This window comes from Gavialis gangeticus, unplaced genomic scaffold, assembly GCF_001723915.1.
Source record: "Gavialis gangeticus isolate Ggan-Ray unplaced genomic scaffold, GavGan_comp1, whole genome shotgun sequence".
Classification (NCBI taxonomy): Eukaryota; Metazoa; Chordata; order Crocodylia; family Gavialidae; genus Gavialis; species Gavialis gangeticus.
The window spans coordinates 15,962,348-15,968,106 of NW_017728998.1; positions in this window are offsets into that span (position 1 = coordinate 15,962,348).

Consider the following 5,759-nt stretch of genomic DNA (forward strand, 5'->3'; position numbering starts at 1 on the left):
GAGATGTCTGGGTAATTGAAGTCACCCATGACAACCATGGTCCTGGAGCATGCAGCTTCAGCCAGCTCCCGGGCGAACTCCTGGTCAAGCTCAGGACTTTGGGTGGGAGGTCTGTAGTAGACTCCCACCATTGTGTCCCCTGTGCCATGTTCCCCACGAATTCTTTAGGCCAACTGGTCTTCAGAACTGCTCCCAGCTGCAGATGATATGGGTTAACTGGCCTGCTTCTCAGTGCTACTGTGGTTCAGCAAGTATTGGAGTAGGTAGACTACAATCCCCACCCTTCTCTGCCCTTTTGGATTATTGCAGTTGTACTACCTCAGCAATAAGTGCTTCTTCAGCCTAGGTTCCAGGTGGCCTGTCCTTCCACTACTCTTTAGGGAGCCACCTAGTCCACCTGAACTCTTCCCCACATCCAGCTCCTTCTCTATAGTAACAGGTTGTCGCTGCCTTCCTGTTACAAAGTATATTTGTATTATATATTAACCCAAATTTTATTTATGGTTATAGAGAATAAATCTGTTTCTACACTGGAGGGTGCACTTAACCAGAAAGATGAATGAACAGGAGCCAAAGGAAATCCCTCTTATTCTTCATGCAGCCTGTTTAGTTCAGCTGTCAGAAAGCAGGATTTGGCCTCCTATAAATTATGGATGTACCTTGCTATAGCCACATTTATGTGCATGCATCAAATCATTCATGAGCATGCATCATTATGGACATTCAAGGTCAATAATAAACAGGTGACCTTTAAAATATTTAAATGTGACTAAAGACTCCAATGGCTAAATTTTACAGCAGATTTTATGATTTCTGGCACAAGCTACCTGATATATGGTAACAGTTGTGTAGGTTGACATCTATATCACTAGCAGTGATAATAGAAAGGAATAACCTATGGTTGAAGACAGAAACTTTAGAAATCAGGTTCTGATCTCTTAGGGAAATTAATTCTATACTTGAAAGAGCAGTAAAAATAACCAAATCAAATCTATAATCAAGTAACCTGGCTTTGCAGTAATCTGTGATAGTGTAAAAACACTACAAACTAGGATGGAGGTTACAGTTTGCAAAGTGCAGCCTGAGGACTCGTTCCATCTATAAGTAATAATATCACATGGAGACTGAGGCATATTAGTTTTGAAGTCTATCTGCTGTTGCACCATGAACTAGTGAACATATCTCATCATGGAAATGGTACAATCAGAGACCTTTGATCTGGTGAGGATTCTATGTTAGATGCATACACTAGAATGAAATTCTGTAGTAGGGAAGCCAGCCAATAATGAATTACATTGCATAGTAATAGTTAGGATAAAAATTCGAGTATACCAGTGAGACAGCAGGAGTTACAGTATGGAAAGTTCCCTGAAATAGTAGGAGAACAGGTTCATAGTCTGATTTATTTGAACCTTTAAACAAAATGCATGGGCTTAGATGATGGACCAGATTCAGGGGTAACCTATAGTAGACATGGGGACACCAAAGATGTTATGGCAGGAAAAGCAATTAATAGAAAGGAATAGTATTTTTCCTTCTTTCTGACATTCTTCATTCCATTGGCTTTAATGCTACCTTATACCTTTCCTTTCTTGGTATACTTACTTACCAAAGTCGAATCAATCCACCATAACTTCACATCACCTCTAAATGCTGCAAAATGTATTTCAGAAAAAAAAATTAAAACCAACTACCATAGAAAAAAACCCTACAAAATACTTAGACATACAGAAGACTCAGGGCAAACTGATATGATAATAGTGCTAAACATTCACATTTATAGACTCTTTTCATACAAAGATCTCAAAGTGCATTACAAAAATATAAAGATTTATTGTTTCCATATATTATTTTGGTGCCTCTGTTTTTGAATGCTGAATCTGACAGAATTTAGATCCGATTTTCAGAAGTATTGTACACCTACAACATTTTATCGAGCCAACAGCAGCAACAGCATCCAGCATTTTTAAAATCAAAACTCAGTTCTCTCAAGTAAGGAACTCCAGATTAAATACCAAGATGATAATGTTGTGTTTATAGCTGGAGAGTGGCAGAATCAAGATTAGAACTCAAGTTGCAGGATTCTAGACCTGAACCCACACTTTCTGTTTTGAATGCTTTTCATCCAGAAATCTCAAATCACAAGGAGAACAGTGATGCATTAAGTGTGACAACACGACTGAGATGTATGTGGGTATTGTCACATGGAAATACAGGAGTTACATCATTAGAGAACAAATCTATAGCAAATAGTTACTAGAATATGGATTCCTTGGGGGTTTTTTCAAAGAAATTTAATGATATTACCATTTTCCATTCTTTTGCCCTTTTTAGCATTCAGGATTGGGAGGTCAGTAAAAATAAATACTGATATTGAAAAAATGCAGTATTTTAGTGCAAAGTAAACAGTCAAGTAGTTAATTAGATCTCATTTAGAGAAGCCACAAGGAAACATCAGCTGAAATATCCAATTAAATAATTTTTTGGAAAAAACAAAATATTTAAGAGTAGATATCATTTTAATGAACTCTTTGAAGGAAAAGGAAGCATGTAGACTTTGCTTAATGAGCAGGAGGATGAAAATGATGTCTTTTATACAAAAAACTAAAAATAAGTTTTAAAGTAAAAGTCATCTTATAATAATGCTGTGGATACCGATAAAGTGCAGGATTACTAAGAGTGATTAATTACCAGCAAAGTACCTATATATTTGAAAAATCTGAATACACACAGCCTAATGATATATCTCAGACAGTGAAGGGAATTAATGAAACATATCAATATTATTTGTGACACAAAGGTAGGATCCACAAGGCAGTCTCAGATAGGTCAAATAGCTAGGGATGACTTAAGTGCTCTAGAGGACATCAGTGTAAAGAGATTCATGGAGGCACCTTCAAAGGTATTATCTGTCCCTTTGCCTGCTCCAGAAAAAGCACTTCTCAAATGGGGAGAGTTGTATGCAGGATGGCATAGACTACTTTGAAGAAGTCAGTGCACTCAGTCAGTATTTCTGTTGGTGCTGCTTTATCCTATTCACTCCTTCATTGTCAGAGGTTAAAAAACACAATCCAGAGAAAGAGATGCCTACTTTGGTTCTCTGTTAATGTCTCTTGCTGGGCCCAGAGATATATCCACTTTCAAGTTATGTGTAAAGGAAACTTGTATTACTATATTGAATTGGGAAGTACTGGAAGATTATTGAAAAAGTTATATATTTATTGAACTATTGAATAAGGAAAAAGAGGGGGAGGGGAAGCCATTATTGTCCACTTAGTTTAATTTCATTCCCCAGTAATATAATGGGACACTAACAGCAAAAATGAACTAAACATTGAGAGAATAATGATTGTCCAAACAACTTGCTACTTTGGTTTACTAAAAAGAAATCTTGCCTGGCAAATTACAGAATAAATGGATGAAGGGAAAGTAGTGGGTAGGATGACCGAAATCATTGATTGCCCACTCTTATTGAAGACAAAGGGATGAATTCTTATTTTCAGACGTTGGACTCTACATTGTTTTAGTACAGTAAAGAAGTACAAAATTCTCCATCTTAACCCAGTCTGGAACTCCAACTTGTAAAGATCTCTTACATTTCTGTGCTTTGTCTCAAATACTAAATTATTTTTGAGGGCAAATATAAGATTTTCAGGCCAGGTACAACAACTGAGTTGGGACTTCAGTAGGGCGTGGAATACTAGGTCATTTGAAACACTGAGTACACCCTGTGAAATTATGCAAGTATATGTCCACACAATTTTGTGCATAAAAGCTGTGCCTGTGCATAATTGCATAATTTTGCACAATTTGCACTCCAACTGGGAGCCCCATGACGTGGAGGCATAGAGGTGCATGACTGGACAGCTGAGTAAATGGGGAGGGGAGCTCTTGCCTGCAAGAGTGGGGGTTGGGTGTGCGGTTTTTGGATAGGCATGGGGGTGGCGGGTGGGCCATGCATCGTCGGGCTGGGTGGGCTTCATGCCTCCACGTGGAGTCTCCAAGCACTCCAGTGGGAAGCCACATGCGGGGGCCAGCAGGAGCCCACCCAGCCTGATGATATATGAACCTATTCCTCCATGTGAGGTTTCCCACTGGAGTGCTGGAAGCCCCACATGGAGGGCCAACCTGGTTCGATGGTGCATGGCCCAGGAGCCATGCACCATTGTGCTGGGTGTGAAGCCACACACGGAGGCATTGAGCTCAGTGGGTTCCTGCTTGCCTACACATGTAGCTTTCTCCTGGAGTGTTGGAAGCCCCACACATAGGCATAAAGCCCTCCTGGCCCAAAGGTACATGGGTCCCAGTCCATGAACCATTGGGCCAGGCTGGCCCTCCATGTGGGCCTTCCAGCAGTCCAGCAGGATGCTGCACATGGAGGCACAGAGCCCACCCATCATGATGGCACATGGATCCCACCTGCCATGGCTATGACTGCCCCTCCCTCACACTGCCTCCTGTTGCTGAGCTACTAGTAGCAGAGGTTGTGAACCATGGGGGAGATTTGTGGTGGGAGGGGCCTACACCCACCCACAAGCCCCCACATCCACACCCTTTCACAACCTTCCCACAACCCCCACACATCCCACACCCTTTCACAATCCCACACAAAACCCCATGCCCTCTCACAAATCCCACATACTCCCATACCCGCACAAACCCCACACCTGTCCACATATCCATACCCCTTCAAAACCCCATATGAACTCACCCCCCACAACTTCAAAAACATTCCCACATACACCCACACCTCACACCCACCATCCGGCCATACAAAGTACCTACATATATTTCTAAAGAAGGTTCCAATAGTGCTATATTTGGTTTAATAAGTAATTAATTTTGCATAGTTTTGAGTTTTCTTTTCTTGCACATAATTTTGACTTTTTATGTGCATAATTCCCTGGGGTGTAAATGAGACTAGTGGGAATACTATGCAGCATGTCCAGAATGTACATTTTATTATGTAACCTTTTCCCTTGTAGTAGTGATTGTATAGCCAAGAAAAAAAAAAACTGCAGCAAGAGAGAGAGAGGACTCTAAGAGTAAAATCTAAGTCCATGTTTGTGCATTAAGAAGCATAGTTTAATTGAAGATGTACTTTGGAGATGATTTATTTAAACCTGTACAGTTCAACATGTAATGTATCATTTTGATTTAAATTTGGTTTATTTCAATGTAGCTTAATTTAGGAAAGAAGGAAAAACTGAAATAATAGTCTATCTGTAGGCTTTTGCACAAGTTTAACTAAAATCAGTTTTAAAATATTTTAGGTTAAGCCAATATTGCTTCTGTTTGTAATGGTGGGTGTGTGCAAATGCTATACTTAGCTCAACCCATGGACCTGCCAAACCCCCAATTCTGTCAACCTGTCCTTGGACACATTAGCCCTCCTGATTCCACCCTCCCCTCCCCCCAAAACCCAACTTACTTAGGCCACTTTCCTGGAGTAGCTTTTGACACTGATGAACATTTCCACAAGTGAGACCCAATCTATGCGAGGTCATGGTTGGCAGGGCTAACCGGACCTTGTCATGCATCCACAGGTGCATCTCGAGTAGAGCCAAGGAGGTGATCCTCCCCCTCTATGCAACGCTGGTCAGACCACAGCTGGAGTATTGTGTCCAGTTCTGTGCGCCACATTTCAAGAGGGATGTGGACAACATGGAGAGGGTCCAGAGGAGGGCCACCCGCATGATCCGGGGACAACAGGGCAGACCCTACAGTGAGAGACTGCAGGACCTGAACCTATTCAGCCT